At 46.3% G+C, this 19,986-nt stretch overlaps 1 pseudogene; it reads right to left on the bottom strand.

Moving 5' to 3' along the window:
• Window positions 1-13,028: 13,028 nt before the first annotated feature.
• LOC147352460 (small nucleolar RNA SNORA70) lies at window positions 13,029-13,128 on the bottom strand (annotated as a pseudogene).
• Between the last annotated feature and the right edge of the window lie 6,858 nt (window positions 13,129-19,986).

The raw sequence follows: 19,986 nt of genomic DNA, 5'->3' as shown, positions 1-19,986 counted from the left end.
ATTGCTCGGGAAGCACAATGTCTGATATATTGTAAATGCTATTATTGTAATGAATAGACTGTCACTTGTTCGTTCCCCTTCTGCCCACAGAATCTTTTTCCTGGGAAGCTAATCTGTTTCTGGGGCTGGGTAATGGCTCTACAGTGCCCTTGGAGGAGCAGAGAAGGAGGAGGAGGAGATGGTGGAGGACCTGGGCGGCCCTTAAGTGTGACCCTGTGCTCTTTGGTGCTCCTACTACAGAAATAGGGGCAGAAGGCTGTCGGATCTCTATCTGGCCCTGTTTTATTGACTGTAAAAGAGAATAGTACTACTTGACTTTCTTCCTTATCAGTGCATTTGTTGAATACCCCTTATATGTCGGGGACTGTGGCCAGGAGAGGCCCTGGAAACACTGCAATGTAAAGAGAAAAAAAAAAATGTTGCCTGCCATTCCCGTTCTATAGGGATCAAGCCATTAGCAGCTACAGTCACTCACCATCCACCCTAGGACAGTATACCTGAAGGATGTTCTGTACTTTGAACCCCACCCCTAGATAGTTGAGATCATTTAGGGAAAAATCTCAGTGATCTCAGATTCTTGTGTCTTCCCATACACTGAAAAGTTGTTGTTGTTGTGTCAATAAGTCATGTCTGACTCTGCGAGTACTCAAATCTCTTTGTGGTTTGCTGTTAATTTTCTTATGTTTGACTGTTTGTTTGTGTCTTTACCTGTTTTTTTTTTTTTTTGTCTACACCTTGAAGGATGTGGAACGTCCCCTGCATCCCCTGCAGTGGAAACCAGGAGTCTTAACCACTGAATCACCAGGGAAGACCCTCAGCTAGATGTTTTTCTTTCCACTGGGTGACCAATTAGTGGCCAATGGCTTGATCCTTATAGAACTGGAATGGCAGGCAACATTTTTTTTTTAATACTATTGTGTTTCCAGAACTCCTCCCACCCCACCCCACCCAACCCCCAGTATAGTCCTAGACATACAGAAAAACTCACATATATCCTGGTTTCTCTGTTGCCTCTTCAGAACTGTTTCTCAGAGCTCAGTAAGAAACTGAATAAACCCAACTCACAGTTCTAATGTGCGTTTTTTTCAAGTTGACAGCAATGAGGGAACAAAGCCCTCACTGGGGAGAGGGGTGGTGTGGGCTGTAGTTTGTAGAATGGTGGGGGAGAGACATCAAACAGTCCTACTAATCCATGTAGGATTTGAACTGTAGAAAGTGCTTTAGAGGAGACAAGCTGTGGGGCTCTAAGGGCACAAATTCAGGAGCCTGGCCAGGTCTGGAAGGAGCTAAACCAGGAAAGGCTACCTTCCCTGACAACAGGGCAGCTGACTGGATTTCTAGAGGCAAGCCTTGTGCCATGACCCATAGGCCTGATTCTTGGGATGGTGGGGGCTCCATTTCTGGCCATCATGGCTAAGTGTGAGCTTGTTGCTGGCTTATTAATTATTGCCTACCTCCCCTGAGCCAAAAGGAGCCCCAGGCTGAGACAAGGTAGATGCTAGCTAGATATGGTAGACTAAGGGATGCCTGTACCCCCAACAGCCATCACCATCCTCAGCTCTTCCTGAAGTGAGGTGAAAGTCACTCAGTTGTGTCCAACTCTTTGTGATCCCATGGACTGCATGGAATTCTCCATCCAGAATACTGGTATGGGTAATCATTCCCTTCTCCAGGGGATCTTCCTGACCCAGGGATCGAACCCAGGTCTCCCACATTGCAGGCAGATTCTTTACCAGCTGAGCCACAAGGAAAGCCCAGGAATACTGGTGTGGGTAGCCTATCCCTTCTCCAGCAGATCTTCCCAACCCAGGTCTTCCTGCTGCTGCTGCTGCTGCTAAGTCGCTTCAGTCGTGTCAGATTCTGTGCAACCCCATAGACGACAGCCCACCAGGCTCCCCTGTCCCTGGGATTCTCCAGGCAAGAACACTGGAGTGGGTTGCCATTTCCTTCTCCAATGCATCAAAGTGAAAAGTGAAAGTGAAGTCACTCAGTTGTGCCCGACTCTTAGCAACCCCATGGACTGCAGCCTACCAGGCTCCTCCGTCCATGGGATTTTCTAGGCAGAAGTACTGGAGTGGGGTGCCATTGCCTTCTCCTCAGGTCTTCCTAGAGATAGGAAATAGTACATGAAACATACAAACCCTTGGGTTGGTTCTCTCCCCTTTCCACTACTTTCGGAGGGACCTTAGTCTTGAAGCAGGATTTTGTTTTCCTGTCCAGGGATAGCTAGTCCACCAGAGGTAGAGGCTAGAAGCAAAGTTCTGTGATCCTTACCCTAATTGGAAGCAAAAATGTTTCAAGGAGGCAAAAGCTGCAAAACGCATACAAAGTGTATTATTAGAGACACAGCACAAAGTATGGGAGGGCACACAAAGAAACAGAAGCAGGGCAGGAATACAGATGTCCGGAATAAGGAGCACAGTAAGAGGAGCTTTAAGGCCCTTATATCACACAGTCCTTCCAGGGGTGGGTGTGTGTGTGTGTTCAGTCATGTCTGACTCTTTGTGACCCTGTGGACTGTAGCCTGCCAGGCTCCTCTGACCATGGAATTTTCCAGGCAAGAATACTGGAGTGGGTGGCCATTTCCTACTCCAGGGGATCTTCCCAACACAGGGATCAAGCCCAAGCCCCCATCTCCTGCATCAGCGGCAGATTCTTTAGCACGAGCACCACCTGGGAAGCTGGGTCTTTGTTCACTTTTTTCACACCTAACTGGTCCTTGGACTCTCCCCAAGATGCGTGCACAGCTTTTTGCTAGGATGGATCCCGCTGCAGAAGCCCGTGGATACATTTCCACACTTATTATGGGGTGAGGCTTCCTCTCTTTTGGACCCCCAAGAAGCCTTCCTGCACATGTGCAGACAGGGGCATCTTCCTTGACCTGAGAAGTGGGTACCTTATCTCCTAACTTTAGCAGAGCTCAGCTTTTGCCACCCGCTTTGTCCTTGGGAGTGTCTGGGTGAGAAGAAAACTTCTATTTTACTCCACTTGACAAACACCAGCTGTCCAGCCCAGGGGCCCATCTATCTCCTGCCTGCACGAAAACTTGGCCCAGTTAGGTAAGCGGCAGTGAGGAAAGGGTGGTGTCCAGCTGAAATCTCTCTTTTTTAAAATTAAATTAAAATTAAAAAAAATTTTTATTTTTGGCTGTGCTGGGTCTTTGTTGCAGTGCTCAGGCTTTCTCTAGTTGTGGAGAGCAGGGGCTACTCTTTGTCATGGTTCGAGAGTTTCTCATTGCAGTGGCTTCTCTTGTTGAGCACAGGCTGTAGGGTACATGGGCTTCAGCAGCTGTGGCTCGAGGGCTCCAGAGCTCAGAATCAGTATTTGTGGTACACAGGCTTAGTTGCCCCAAGGTAGGTGGAATCTTCCTGGACTAGGGATTGAACCTCTGTCCCCCACATTAGCAGGCAGATTCTTCACCACTGAGCCATCAGAGAAGTCCACACTACTTTTTTTTTTTTTTTTTTAATGGTTGTTCCCTGCACCATGGGGGATCTTAGCTGTCTGACCAGGGATGGAACTCGTGCTTCCTGCACTGGGAGCAGGGAGTCTTAAGGACTGGAACACCAGGGAAGTCATCAGCTGAAATCTTAGCATTGTTTCCAGATAAAGAACTAAGACTGAAAGGCGGAGGGCCAAGGTCCATCTCTGGAAATGGGACAGGGTGTGGCTTGTCCCGGAGCTGGAGCCCTCAGTCCCCACTCGGCGAGAGGCCCCTTCTCTGATGAAATAAGATTATTTTTAAGTCAGGACAAGAATAATTTTAAACATGAAATTCTCTCCCTGCCCATTTGAGCCACTACCCCTTGCCATTACTGTGCATTGAGCAGCTGTGTAAGACATTAACTAGATCCCCTTAGCGGAGAAGGCAATGGCACCCCACTCCAGTACTCTTGCCTGGAGAATCCCAGGGACGGGGGAGCCTGGTGGGCTGCCGTCTCTGGGGTCCCACAGAGTTGGACAAGACTGAAGGAACTTAGCAGTTAGCAGCAGCAGATCCCCTTAGAAGACCCAGCAATGCCTATTCAACCCCTGCTCCTGCTGCTAAGTCACTTCAGTCATGTCTGACTCTGTGCAACCCCATAGATGGCAGCCCACTAGGCTCCCCCGTCCCTGGGATTCTCCAGGCAAGAACACTGGAGTGGGTTGCCATTTCCTTCTCCAGTGCATGAAAGTGAAAAGTGAAAATGAAGTCGCTCAGTCGTGTCCGACTCTTAGTGACCCCATGGACTGCAGCCTACCAAGCTCCTCCTTCCATGGGATTTTCCAGGCAAGAGTGCTGGAGTGGGGTGCCATTGCCTTCTCCGATTCAACCCCTACCCCCCTAGAAAAAGCAGTTTTCTCCTGACACCAGCAAGGTAAGTCCTTAGGAGACCTTTCTTTCTCAGTCCTGTAAAGGGGTCACACTAACCCACGACTAGCCCTCCTGGACTATGTAAAATTACTTTGATGTATAACCTTTTGTCTCAAAAATTTATATAAAGGTAGGACAATCTTCAGAGCTTTCTGAAAGACCATCTCCCAGATTATACTCCTCAGATTGGTTTTCTTTTCTTCTTTCTCTTTTATATTTTTAACTCTTTTAATATAAACATGCATTTTAGTCATGGAAAATAAAAATTTTAAAAATCTGATGATGTTCTACTTTTTTTTTTTTTAATTTTTTAAAGTAGTAGACTTTTAAAGGTGTAAGCTTGTGGAATTTTAGTTCCCCGACCAGGGATTGAACCTGGGCCCTCGGCAGTGAAAGCATGGAGTCCTAACTACTGGACCACCAGGGAATTCCTCCGCTTGGAATTCTGGAGACATCAACAGGACCTGACTTTCCTTGAACCAGGCACTGTGTGAGAGCATTACGTATTATCTTAGTCAATCCTCACCACAACCTTATGAAGTAGGCACTGTTATTTTTACAGATAACATTATCTATGGCTTAGAGAGATACAGGAAAAATCCTTCCCACTCTGGGCATAGATTACATCCATTCCAGTGTTTGCTGGATTCCAAGCCTTGGTAAATGTTAGTCCTTGTACCAAGACTACCCTTCCCACCTTGCTTAGCCTTAGTAAACTCCTGTTCATCCTTCAAGACCCACCTCTGCACCACACTTCCAGGCAGAATTAGTAATTGCCCAGTATATATGCTTCCACAAGACTGTTTTCATGCATCTAACCCTGTTTTAGACTTCACCTAGTTATAAATATGTGTTCATAGGTTTGTCTCCTCCCAAACTCTACCCACATCTTACCTCCAGACTTGTGGGCAGGGCTATTATTTACTCATCTCTGTATCTCCTAGCAATGGGCCTGGCATGCAATAAGATGAAAAGCCATACACACACTACCACATACAAAATAGATAATCAACAATCAACTATACAGTACAGGAAACTCTACTCAGCCTGTACTACAGCCTACTCTGTAATAACCTATGTGGGAAAAGAATCTGAAAAAGAAGGAATCTGTATATATCTATCACTAAATCATTTTACTGTACACCTGAAACTAACACAATATTGTGAATCAACTATACTCCAATATAAAGTTAAAAAACATTTGTAAAGGATGAAATGGTAAATAGGTTTGATTGCATGCACCAACGCCAGACAATTGATTGCAGCTGCCTGGATTGCTACATCGAGATGAACTATTTCTCTGGCTTGTGGGAAGGCATCATGTGATCCATTAATTCTGTCTGCCCTGGCCTCAGGAATAAACATCTCTTCTGAAAGAAATGGGAATACCAGACCACCTGACTGGCCTCTTGAGAAACCTATATGCAGGTCAGGAAGCAACAATTAGAACTTGACATGGTTCCAAATAGGAAAAGGAGTACGTCAAGGCTGTATATTGTCACCCTGCTTATTTAACTTATATGCAGAGTATATCATGAGAAACTCTGGGCTGGAAGAAGCACAAGCTGGAATCAAGATTGCCGGGAGAAATATCAATAACCTCAGATGTGCAGATGACACCACCCTTATGGCAGAAAGTGAAGAGGAACTAAAAAGCCTCTTGATGAAAGTGAAAGAGGAGAGTGAAAAAGTTGGCTTAAAGCTCAACATTCAGAAAACGAAGATTATGGCATCTGGTCCCATCAGTTCATGGGAAATAGATGGGGAAACAGTGGAAACAGTATCAGACTTTATTTTTTTGGGCTCCAAAATCACTGCAGATGGTGACTGCAGCCATGAAATTAAAAGACACTTACTCCCTGGAGAAAAGTTATGACCAACCTAGATAGCATATTCAAAAGCAGAGACATTACTTTGCCAACAAAGGTCTGTCTAGTCAAGGCTATGGTTTTTCCTGTGGTCAGGTATGGATGTGAGAGTTGGACTGTGAAGAAAGCTGAGTGCTGAAGAATTGATGCTTTTGAACTGTGGTGTTGGAGAAGACTCCTGAGAGTCCCTTGGACTGCAAGGAGATCCAACCAGTCCATTCTGAAGGAGATCAGCCCTGGGATTTCTTTGGAAGGACTGATGCTAAAGCTGAAACTCCAGTACTTTGGCCACCTCATGCGAAGAGTTGACTCATTGGAAAAGACTGATGCTGGGAGGGATTGGGGGCAGGAGGAGAAGGGGATGACAGAGGATGAGATGGCTGGATGCTGGATGGCATCACTGACTTGATGGATGTGAGTCTGAGTGAACTCCGGGAGTTGGTGATGGACAGGGAGGCCTGGCATGCTGCGATTCATGGGGTTGCAAAGAGTCGGACACGACTGAGTGACTGAACTGAACTGAACTGAACTGAATGACAGGGTTGTCTAGACCTGGCCTGGGTGCTCTGTAACTTTTGTGGTGGAGCTTTGGAGAAGCCTGGGGAAACTACAATGGCTTCTTCACTCCCAAAGAATCTTGTCTCACAACCAACCACTATGAGAGAGACGATTGGCAACAAGAGTTCCTCATCCAGACAGCAGTCTTGTCATGACTTCCACCCAAAGCCTGTGTTTGCTTTTCACGGCTGGCCAACCACAGCTTCAGGAGAGCTGTTTTTGTTTTTAGATATTACAAGGAAGGGAGAAGAGAGCATGAGAGTAAAGACATTTCCTGTTTCTGGTTGTTGCTTCTCCCATGCCAACTCTGAGCTTTGTGTGACTGTATCCAAATGCCACGGATATGCCAGTTGGCATTAAGAGCAAATGCCAGTTGCTCTTAAACTGAGCTTGAAGACGGGAAGGGATTTTACCAGAAAGAAGTGAGGCTGTCCCATCTGAAAGCACCAGCTGAACCTTAGAGCAGAATGCTGGCCAGGATCCAGGGAAGTGCAAAGCTGCAGACACAGCTCCCTAATCACCTACCCTACAGGGGAGGTTCCTTACAACCCAAAGCTTGCAGGATCCCAGTTCCCCAAACGAGAATTGAACCTGGACCACGGCAGTGAAAGCCCAGAATCCTAACCACTAGGCCACCAGGGAGCCCCCCTTCCCGCCCCCTGCCACCGGTTGGCCTCGTCTTAAATGTTTTGTCCTTGACAGAACCCTTCTCATCCTCCATCCCTCCATCCACTCACTTAGCATCTACTGCTCACCAGGCTCACTGCCAGGTGCTGGGGTGACAGACAAGTGTTTACACAATCCTCTTCTTCAGGGCATTCCCTCAAACAGCACCACCAATTCCAAATCACAATAATAGAAGTATGCAGCTACGGAAATCAGTTCAAAGTGTCTTCACGAGGAGGTCAAAGGATTCACAGCAGAGGAGCTGACTTTTGAAGCATGAGATGGTGAAACGACCATCAGCCAAATAGAAGAAATAGAGAAGGGTTTTCTGTGCCCTGGGAAAGGCAGGTCCGTGGATAGCACAGTTCAATAGCATCATGTTGTGTGTCTTAAAATGTTTTCTTTCTTTCAATGTAAATGTTTAAAATATGCTATAAAAATCTGTCTTGTTTGTAGAGATGTGGATGGACCTAGACACTGTCATTCAGAGTGAAGGAAGTCAGAAAGAGAAGAACAAATGTCGTATATGAATGCATATATGTGGAATCTAAAGAGGTGGTATAGATCTTATTTGCAAAACAGAAATAGACACAGATGTAGAGAACAAATGTATGGACACTAAGGTGGGGAAAGAGGGAGGGTGGGATGAACTGGGAGGTTGGGAATGACATATATGCAGTATTGATACCATGCATAAAATAGTTAACTATTCAGAACTTATGGTATAGTTCAGGGAGCCCTACTCAGTGCTCTGTGATGACCTAAACGGGAAAGAAATCCACAAAGGGGGATATATGTATATGTGAGGGCTTCCCCAATGGCTCAGCAGGTAAAGAATCCTCCTGCATTGCAGGAGACATAGGAGACTTGGGTTTCATCCCTGGGTTGGGAAGATCCTCTAGAGGAGGGCATGGCAACCCACTCCAGTATTCTTGCCTGGAGAATGCCATGGCCTGAGGAGCCTGGTGGGCTGCAGGACACAACTGAGCCACCACACACGCTCACATGTGTGTGTAAAACTGACTCACTTTACTGCATGGTAGAAACTAACAACATGGTAAAGCAACTACACTCCAATAAAAATTAATTTTAAAAAATAAAGAGAAAAAATAAAATTTGAGAACCTGTCTTGGGAATCCCCTGGCGGTCCAGTGGCCAGGACTCCATGTTTTCACTACCATGGTGTGGGTTTGATCCCTGATTGGGGAACTAAGATCCCACAGGCTGCAAGACACTGCCAAGAAAACAAAACAAAACAAAATATCTCCTCTTATCCTCATGACAACTCTGTGACAGAACTACTGTTATCCTTATTCTACAGATGAGGACGTTGGAGAGGTTATATGATTTGCTCAAAGCCACTCAGAGTAGCAGAGTCAGTGTTTGAGTTGGTTTCAGTTTGACTCCAAAGGCTCCAGTTTCCATTGTCTCTGTGGTGCTTGGTGGTGGTTTAAAGTTGTATCCGACTCTTACGACCACATGGACTGTAGCCTGCCGGGCTCCTCTGTCCATGGGATTCTCCAGGCAAGAATACTGGAGTGGGTTGCCATTTCTTTCTCCAGGGAATCTTCTCAACCCAGGAAACGAACCTGGGTCTCCTGCATTGCAGGCAGATTCTTTACCGACTGAGCTACAAGGGAAGTTTATGGACATATAGCCTGTGGGCTGGATATATGGCCCACATGTGTGTTTTGTTTGAGTGGCACAAACTTTTTAAAAAACTAGTTGGCTCACATAGTATCTTGTAAATTTTGAATTAGTTTCCAACTAACTTTCACATGAAAATCCAGATTTCTAGATGTTCTCAAAAACTCAGTATTCTTGCCTGGAGAATCCCATGGCCTGAGGAGCCTGGTGGGCTGTAGGACACAACTGAGCCACTACACATGCTCACATGTGTGTGTAAAACTGACTCACTTTACTGCATGGTAGAAACTAACAACAGGTAAAGCAACTACACTCCAATAAAAATTAATCTTAAAAAATAAAGAGAAAAAATAAAATTTGAAAACCTGTCTTGGGAATTCCCTGGTGGTCCAGTGGTCAGGACTTCATGTTTTCCACTGGTGGGCCAGTGGTTAAGAATCTGCCTGCCAACGTAGGGGACACGGGTTCTAACCCTGGTCCAGGAAGATTCCACATGTCACAGGGCAATAAAGCCCATGTGCCACAACTAGTGAAGCCTGCTGCTGCTGCTGCTAAGTCGCTTCAGTTGTGTCCGACTCTGTGCGACCCCATAGACGGCAGCCCACCAGGCTCCCCCATCCCTGGGATTCTCCAGGCAAGAACACTGGAGTGGGTTGCCATTTCCTCCTCCAATGCATGAAAGTGAAAAGTCAAAGTGAAGCCGCTCAGTCGTGTCCGACTAAGACCCCATGGACTGCAGCCCACCAGGCTCCTCCATCCATGGGATTTTCCAGGCAAGAGTACTGGAGTGGGGTGCCATTGCCTTCTCCACTAGTGAAGCCTGCAAGCCTCAGTTACTGGACCCAGATGCTCTAGAGCCCGTGTTCCACAAGAGAAGCCATCGAAGTGAGAAGCCCACGCACTGCAACTAGCTCGCTGCAACTAGTTGCCCACATGTAGCAATGAAGACCCAGCACAGCCAAAAAAAAAAAAATTTAATTTTAAATTAAATATAAAAATAAAAAACAACACAAGATTTAAAAAAAGAAAGAAAACTCAAAATTGTGACATCATTACGTAAACCTCTCACCTGGTTGAAGCTAGAATGGGAGTGTCCTCTGTTTTGAGGCAGGGCGTGTGTCCTCCAGTTCACCACTCCCCCACCTTCACTTTCACTCACATAAAAAACACCTGGCCTTGTAGGCCCGCAAGCTTGAAGCCCTTTTTCTGGGCTCTGCCATTGTGTGGAAACAGGATTCCAAAGTAGCCCAGAGTTTCTACAGAGCCTGTACTGATGCTTTCTGAACAAAAAGCAGATGGAATCACTGTGATACTATGCCACGCGGCTGTAACAAGGGTCTGAAAAGCATTGTTTCCTCCTATACTTTTTTTTTTAAATACTCTATAGTTGCTTTACAACGTTGTATTAGTTTCTGTTTTGAATCATGTTTTCATGTTCTGAAACAACAGGTTTCAGGCCTGTGTATACATATATCCCCTCCCTCTTGGACCTCCCTCCTACTCCACCTTTCTAGGTCATCACCGAATACGGAGCTGGGCTCCCTGTGCTGTGCGGCAGGTTCTCACTAGCTATCTGTTTTATACATGGTAGTGTATATATGGACTCCCCTGGTGACTCAGAGGTGAAAGAATTAGCCTCCAATGCAGGAGACGCAGTTTCAATCCCTGGGTTGGGACTATCCCCTAGAGAAGGAAATGGCAACCCACTCTAGTATTTCTTGCCTGGAAATCCCATGGACAGAGAAACCTGGCAGGCTACAGTCCGTGGGGTCCTAAAAGAGTTGGACATGACTTAGCAACTGCCCAACAACAATGTATCTATGTAAATCCTAATCTTCCAGCTTGTCCTCCCCTCCCTTCCCCCCAACTGCCTGTGTCCACACGTCTGTATCTCGATTCCTGCCCTGGAAATAGGTTCATTAGCTGTAAGCCCACTGGGCTTCCCAGGTGGCATTAGTGGTAAAGAACCCGCCTACCAATCAGGTAGATGTAAGAGATATAGGTTCGATCCCTGGGTCGGAAAGATCCCCTGGAGGAGGGCATGGCAACCCACTCCACTATTCTTGCCTGGAGAATCCCATGGACAGGGAAGCCTGGTGGGTTTCGGTCCACAGGGTCCTAAAGAGTCGGACACGATAGAAGCAACTTTGTGTATGCACGCAAGGCCACCATAATCCAGTATTGCTACACCTTACAGCAACGGGGAGAGAATGTGAGGCCAGAGAGGTCGGCAGGGGCCAGATGATGCCCCTGAGGAGTTCAATTTTGATCTTACTGGGTGCGAGGTATCTCTGTGACATCCCGGTGGAGGGGGGCTCCGATGGGCAGCTGCACACAGAGCTCGTGAGGAAGAGAGGGGCTGGAGTCATCATCCCCTGATAGAGTCGGAGGGGGCGGAGTACAGACTCTCCTGAGAAGACAAGTGATAAGGAGCCTGGGCAGGAGGCTGTGAGGAGCACAACCAGTTCAGAGGAAGAAGGAGTGGGCAGAGACGGAGAAAGAGGAGAGGATGAGTGCTGAGGAAGCCAAGAGAGAAGAATTTGCAGGCAACACTGGTGGCATGTGGGATATTAAAGAGAGATCAAGGCAACTGGGGGTCAGCGCTGGGCACCCCAGAAATTTCAGCCAGTGAGACAAGGCCAGGGAAGGCTAGAAATCAGATCACAATGGGTTAAGGATGGATTGGCGAGGCGTTTAATACCAGGAAATGAGGCAAAGTTGGCCCTCGATAAGCTCACCCCTAGAGAATGTAGCAAGCAAGATGCAACACATCTGGGGTGAGACTGGCTCCTCTTTCAGAGGTGGGACTGAAGTTCATGGACGGCCAGGGCTGATATCAGAGACCAGTGTAATCTCAGGGAAGCATATCTGAGGCTGAAACCCAGTCAGGGGGAGAGAGAAAGCAAAAGCTGCAACCCCAGCTAACCCTGGCCGGGCTTGGTGTCGACAGCAGCAGACGCGCTCTCCCATCCCCCACAGCGTAACCTGTCGAGGCAGCCAGTGCCCTCCAAGGTCCAAGCAGCGCTGATGCTCTCATACTTACACTCCAGGGCTCCTAGGTCGACTGTCAGAGGCTAGGCTGGGGCACATGTGCAGCCCTGCCAAACCCACACTTCAGGCTGTCTCACTAGCCTTCTCCATTTTTAGCTTCTCTATTTTTAAATTTTATTTATTTAAATTTTACTTTTTTGGATGTGCTGAGTCTTTGTTGCTGCGCGTGGACTTTCTCTAGTGGTGGCGAGCAGAGCCTACTGCGCAGTTGCAGAGCTCAGGGTTCATTGTGGTGGCTTCTCTTGTTGCAGAACACGGACGCTAGAGCACAGGTTTCAGTAGCTGCGGCGCGCAGGCTTTAGTTGCTCTGCAGCATGTGAAATCTTCCCGGCCTAGGGACTGAACCCATGTCCCCTGCACTGGCAGGCGGATTCTTAACCACTGGACCACCAGGGAAGTTCTCTATGCAATTGTTTTTGTCATTTAATTGATATTTGCCCCTTTCTGCCCCTGCCACCTTTTTTTGGACAGGAAAGTAGGATTTATTGGTGGGTAAATGTAAGGAGGGGACAGCATCAAGGCTCTCATGAGTGCAGGGCCTTCTATTTATCCCGAGGGCCATGATTTGGGATGTATCTGACCCCACAGCCATCCCGGATGAGCCCCTTTTCTGCCTCCATGTTTTCAAATTCATCCACATTAACCTTAATACATCCCCGCTTCTTGGAGACGTGGATCTTCTGGCGGCCAGGGAACTTGAACTTGGCCCTACGGAGGGCCTCAATCACACGCTCCTTGTTCTGCACCGTGGTGCAGATGGACATTATGATTGGCCAATGTGGACCCTGGCTGCTGTGCCCTGGGGCTTTGAAAAGGTGCCGTGGACACCTGTCTGGGGCCTGGGACTGGGGACAGCATGCCAGGAATAAATGTCCACTGGAAAGGTCTGTCTCCAAGGTCCCTTAGGGCAACCTGTACAGACAACAGGCTGCATATACTATCAGGGAGCCTGCAGTTTGCAGCCACTGCACCCTGGGCCCGCATGGGTACCCTAATCTTACAAGACTGAGTGGGCAAAGGGAAAACACTGAGCTGACCCCATTGTGGTGTCAGGTAAAAGAATGTCACCAGGCCCCTGAAAGCAATGGGTTTGGGCCACAGGCAAGTGCTCGTTGCCCTGAGAGTGAGTGACAGGTGTTCAGCAGCGAAGGAAAGGGGCAAATTTAAAGAAGGCTTGTGGCTCATACAACTCAACATCAAAAAAACAATCCAATTGGAAAATGGGCAGAATCTCTGAAAAGCCATTTTTCCACAGTAGACATATAGATGGCCAGCAGGCACATGAAAAGATGCTCAGCATCACTAATCACCAGGGAAATTCAAGTCAGAACCACAGTGAGCTATCACCTCCCACCTGTCAGGATGACTATCACCAAAAAGACAACAGATAAAAAGTGTGGGTGAGGGCGTGGAGAAAAGGGAACCCTCGTACACCGTTGATGGGAATGTGAATTGGTACAGCCACTATGGAAAACAGTATAGAGGTTCCTCATTAAATTAAAAATAGAACTACCATACAATCCAGCCATTCCACTCCTGAGTATTTATCCGAAGAACAAAAGCACTAATTAGAAATGTGGCCACTCTTGCCTTCTAAGATGGCCCACATTCCGCCTGCGGAGTGTGTTTCTCTCTAAATAAGTCCACTTCTTACCTATCACTTTGTTTTTCACTAAGTTCTCTATGATGAGACATCAAGAACCTGAGCTTCATTAAGTCCTGACTCCAGCCTCCAGGACCTTCCCTGAGTTCCAAAGTAGCTAATCAGGAGAGGAGCAGCCAAGAAACCACGTGAGGCAAAATTCCAGGGACTAGAGCAGCTCATCTGGAGAAGGCAATGGCACCCCACTCCAGCACTCTTGCCTGGAAAATCCCATGGGCGGAGGAGCCTGGTAGGCTGCAGTCCATGGGGTCACTAAGAGTCAGGCACGACTGAGCAGCTTCACTTTCACTTTCCACTTTCATGCATTGGAGAAGGAAATGGCAACCCACTCCAGTGTTCTTGCCTGGAGAATCCCAGGGACGGGGGAGCCTGGTGGGCTGCCGTCTATGGGGTCGCACAGAGTCGGACACCACTGAAGCGACTTAGCAGCAGCAGCAGCAACAAGTGCCAGTGATGTAATGTACAACATGATCAATATAATGAACACTGCTGTATGTTATATTTGAAAGCTGTTAAAAGAGTAAATCCAAAGAGTTCTCATCACAAGGAAAAACTTTTTTCTATTTTTTAAATTTTGTCTCTGTATGAGATGACAGATGTTCACTAAACTTACTGAGGTAAACATTTCATGATGTGTGTAAGTCAAATCACTATACTGGGCACCTTAGGCTTATACAGTGCTGTATGGCAGTTCAGTTCAGTTCAGTCGCTCAGTCATGTCCAACTCTTTGCAGTGCCATGGACTGCAGGCTTCCCTGTCCATCACCAACCCCCGGAGCTTGCTCAGACTCACGTCCATTGAGTCATCGATGCCATCCAACTATCTCACCCTCTGAGATATGATGGCAATTATATCTTGATAAAACTGGAAGAAAAAAAATAAAGAACCCTTGTGGATTGATGAGACTATATATCCAGGGGTGTGTCTAAAGCATGAAGAAATGAAAATAAAATAAAACATGAAGAAATAGTTAGTGTTAGTTACTCAGCTGTGTCCAACTCTATGCAACCCCATGGACTGTAGCCTGCCAGGCTCCTCTGTCCATAGGATTCTCCAGGCAAGAATACTGGAGTTGCCACTGCCTTCTCCAAGGAATCTTCCCAACCCAGGGATCCAACCTGTGTCTCCTATGTCTCCTGCATTGGCAGGCAGGTTCTTTACCACTAGCACTGCCTGGGAAGACCATGAAGAAATAGAATGCCTTTAAAAGGATGGATTAGAATCAAAACATCTACCCGGAGCACAGTATAAATCACCTTAGGATCGCCGGTATGAACTGGAGTGCAGATGATGAATACCAACATAGGATTCTTGCAGGAATTCTAATTCCTCAGACCAACACCATGACACCCTCCTTTCTTTTTGATATATATTTGAATCTCCTTTCAGATAAAAATTTTGCCTGTGCACTACCATTCCTCTTGTTTTGAAAATGTACATTTGAATCTTTTAAGTACATATTTTCTTTTCTTTATCTCTATTTCCTCTGTTTTCAAAGTGCAGGCCTGAATCACTTTCCATATGTACACTAATTCTGTTCATTGTGAGTGCAAGGATGTCCCTCCTCTGTGGATCCTGAAACAGTTTCTGCAAAGATGGCAGTGTTGCAGAGAGCTCCTGGGTGTTCCCTGTGAATAATAGGGAACCTGTAAAAATTGACATAAGCAGTCAGCCAGCTTCTGGATAGTGGGATTTCCTCCAGTCTTTCTGATATGCAATTTTTTTTTTTTTAGGAAAGTGCAAAAGTGACCCATTTTACAGTGATCCATATATTACAGTGACCCAAATGCAAGAGTAATATTAGTAGTTAATGGTTAATGAATATTCACCATGTGACAAGCATGGCAGTATCTCAACTAATTCTAATAAAACCTTACAAGGTGGTTATTACAAGGTGGTTCTCCTTTACAGAGGGGAAGACGGTGCTTCCCAGGTGGCGTAGAGGTAAAGAATCTGACTGCCAATGCTGGAGATTCAAGAAACTTGGGTTCAATCCCTGGGTTGGGAAGATCCCCTAGAGGAGATACACTCCAGTATTCTTGCCTGGAAAATTCCACGAACAGAGGGGCCTCATGGGCTAGAGTCCATGGGGTTGCAAAGAGTCAGACATGACTGAGCAACTATGCACACACATAAACGGGAAGATTGAGGCATTTAAGGATTGAGTAATTTATCAGAAATCCTGTGTAACTGAATCAAAGACACCACTGGATCCCTATTTGCTTATCCAGGGCTAGACTCCTCGCTCCTGCCCTCTGCCGCCTCCTGGGTCTGTAGATCTGTTTGCGGACAGCCAGGTCATTAGAGTCCTTTCTCAAACAAAGAAATGAGTGTTCAATTTCCTCTTGAAAATTTTCAAGGAAGTTCACTAAAACCCATTCACATCCCAATCTTCTACTCAATCTTCTATAAAGTCCCTGTTGAAAAATCAGCCTCAGCAAGCCCTCATTCCCAAGCATAAATGAATTTCCCCTGTCTCCTTAGTAGGATGAGAAAATGAAAATGGGGTGATAAGAAATTAGCCTAGGAACTTAATTTTCATTGCTGATATGGTTTAATCCATCTTAACTTTTTTATGATTATGAACTTGTTCAAATCACACGAAATAGAGTAGCACAATGAACCGCCCCATGGACTCATTGCTTAGATTCAACAATTATCAAAATCCTGCCATGGATTCAACCACTTTTTTCCCTTGGCTGAAGTATTTAAAAACAAATCCCAGACATTATGTTGTTCTGTCACTTCACCCCCTATTTTACACTTCTGAAATATATAGACATTTTCTCACTTAAGTCCAATGGTATTTCATACTGTAAAATATAACAATTCTTTGATATGATCCAATACTGGGTATTCAATAACTGCTTCCAAAAGATCTCTTTTTATTACTGATGTGCTTGAATCAAACTCCAAACAAGACCACACAATGCATTTTAAGGGCACATCACAGCTTTTAATTCTCTTTTGTTTGGAACAGTCTCTCTGTTCCCTACCTTCCCCCTCATCTGTTTTTTCCTCTTCGTCATTGCTGCTGCTGCTAAGTCACTTCAGTCGTGTCTGACTCTGTGCGACCCCAGAGACGGCAGCCCACCAGGCTCCCCTGTCCCTGGGATTCTCCAGGCAAGAACACTGGAGTGGGTTGCCATTTCCTTCTCCAATGCATGAAAGTGAAAAGTGAAAGTGAGGTCGCACAATTGTGTCCAACTCTTCACGACCCCATGGACTGTAGCCTACCAGGCTCCTCTGTCCATGGGATTTTCCAGGCAGGAGTACTGGAGTGGGTTGCCATTTCCTTCTCCCTTCATGTCACTGACTTGTTGAAAAAAACAATGTTTAATGTTTCTCAAAAAAAAAAAAAAAATCATGTATAAACGGAATGATACTGAGTTCTAAAAAAACTCATACATGTGTTTAATAAATAGGAATAAATAGGAATTTTATAGCATTCATGGGTTCTGCGAATGGAGTCTACCATATCACATGTAAATCTATTTATGTACTTTTGTATCCTTAACTTCTGCAGTATGTAAGAAATAAGCACTTCTTGAAGTGGAAAAATGTGTCATATGAAGGGTGGTCCAGGGACTTGCCTGGTGGTACAGTGGTTAAGTCTCTGCATTGCCAATACAGGGGTCATGGGTTCAATCCCTGGTTGGGGAACTAAGGTCCCATGTGCTGTGCAGTGTGGCCAAAAGATTAAAAACAAACAAACAAATAAATAAAAAACATTCCCCCCCACCAAAAAAAAAGAATGGCCCAAGATAGGATGAGAGAGACATCTAGGAAATGGAGATCAAAGGAAAAGATGAAATTTGATAAATTTTTTAAAAATTAGTTTCTGTTGGAATATAGTTGCTTTACAATGTTGGGTTAACTTCAGGTGTGCAGCAAACTGAATCAGTTATACATATATCCACTCTTTTTAAAGATTAGTTCCAATCTTAAAAAATCTTAAAAAGAATCTACTCTTTTAGATTCTTTTCCCATATTGGTCATTACAGAGTATTGACTATAATTCCCTGTGCTATATAGTAGATTCTTATTGAAATCTGGTAATTCATCCACTCTTGGGTGAGAGGCATTGAACTGGGTAGATATAAGCCTTCACTTTGCAGGCAACACGGAGACCTCATTGGACAAGACTCCTTGTCAGCAAGTTGCTCAGTCTTCACAAATAACCTTCCAGTCTACACATACACAAGCCTTCAGTCTGCATCTCCCTTGGTGACTCCTGATGACCCTTCCACCTCCAGGGCCCTTGATGAATGGGGTGGAAGCGTCTGTTGACAGGTACACCTACTCTGGTCCCTCTCTGAGGATTTCTTTAGATTTTCTGAAGTTTGATTCCCTACGAGGAGTTAACATGTAGCTATTTGGAACCATGAGGCAGTCCTGCGTGGTCTCAGTTACTGCGTGTCAGCCTCTGAAAACCAGACACCATCCGGCCGTCCTGACAAGGTGGCATTTGGCTGCCCAAGATTTTGCTGCTGGGCCTGGACGGCTCTCAGACTGGCTGCCACCCTCACCACTAAACATCTTGCCAGGTGAACAAGGCCTCCCGCGACCTCTTCTTTTCTTCTCCTCTCCCTTATTCTGCAGCCCCGACGAGCCACCCCAACGATTTCTTCCCTGACCCCACTGCCACTCCACCAGCCCAGGCCTCGTCTCTCCTTGGACTATTGCAGCTAACTCCTAATTTGTCTTATATACTCTTCTGTCTTCATCTACTTCCAAACCCTTTTCCACAGCAACCTTTGAAAAATCTTACTGGGTCACTTCCCTACTTAAAAACCTTCAAGAGTTCCCTTGGCCTGACATCAGAGGCTCTTTCTGATCTGGTGCCAGCTCCTTCACACTCAGCCCCCACTCCACATAAGACTCTCTGCCCATTTCCCATAGTGCCCTGGCACATGCTAGTAGCCCTCGCCTAGAAAGTCTCTCTCCCATGCCCACCACTCCCTCCCTGCTTATTTCCTGGAATAACTTCTTACACATCCTTCACATTGGAAAAGACTGATGCTAGGCAAGATTGAAGGCAGAAGGAGAAGAGGGTCACAGAGGATAAGATGGTTGCGTGGCATCACTGACTCAATGGACATGAGTTTGAGCAAACTCCAGGAGATAGTGAAGGACAGCAAGCCTGGCATGCTGCAGTCCAAGGGGTCACAAAGAGTAGGACACGACTAAGCGACTGAAGAGAACTGAACTGGCACATCCTTCTAGAGTCACCTTAGATACTCCCTCCTCCAAGAAGCCCACTTCCCATCTGGAGCAGGCATGGCCACAGGGCTGTGCTCCCCTCGAAAGAGTACTAGTGTCTTTCCTTATCTAGCAGTGTCTGACATGCCAGGAATAAATCTCAGATGATTGATTAAGTGATGTTTTAAGATAGCATGCCTTTTCGGCTCCAGGCTGAACATCTCTGCTCCTTCAATAACTCCTTCTTTGGTGGCATTACCACATTCCTCCTCATAGTGACCTGTCTTGCAGGAACAGATTACTTTGCGGGATGGTGCAAGAGCATCCCCGGTCCCCTAAAGAACCCACCTGCCAATGCAGGAGATATAAGAGACGAAGGTTCAATCCCTGGATTGGGAAGATCCCCTGGAGGAAGTCATGGCAATCCACTCCAGTATTCTTGCCTGGAGAATCCCATGGACAGAGGAGCCTAGCAGGCTACAGCCCATAGGGTCGCACAGAGTCAGACACGACTGAAGCAGCTTAGCACACACATACACACGCACAGGGGAAGGGCACTCTCACTGCCTTGCTGGCTCCTACTGTACTGTTCCAGGAATCCCCAAGTTTCCACCTCAAACTGCTCCTGGGTCCACCTTCTGGCCCGTGTGCAGGTGGTTTGGGACCCATGATCAGGCCCATACAAGTGGCCCTTACACGTGATGTCATCTTGTGAGATTGAGCCCATTTGTGTCACTTCGCACTCTCCAGTTGCAAGGAAAATAAACAAATTCTGGCTTTTTAAAAAGGATTTGTTTAGGATTTCTCTGGTGGTCCAGTGGCTAAGAATCCACCTTGCAATGCAGGGAACATGGGTTTGATCCCTGGTCAGGGTATTAAGATCCCACGTGCCATGGGGCAACTGAGCCAGTGAACCATAACTAGAGAGCCTGTGCACCTCAACAAAAGATCCTGCATGATGAAACAAAGACCCTGC

The sequence above is a fragment of the Bos grunniens genome, chromosome 19 (genome assembly GCF_055505025.1).
Source record: "Bos grunniens cultivar Pamir isolate PY7600 chromosome 19, Bosgru_T2T1.0, whole genome shotgun sequence".
NCBI lineage: Eukaryota > Metazoa > Chordata > Mammalia > Artiodactyla > Bovidae > Bos > Bos grunniens.
Note: the sequence above shows the minus strand (reverse complement) of the source record. Positions and strands in the feature narration are given on the sequence as shown.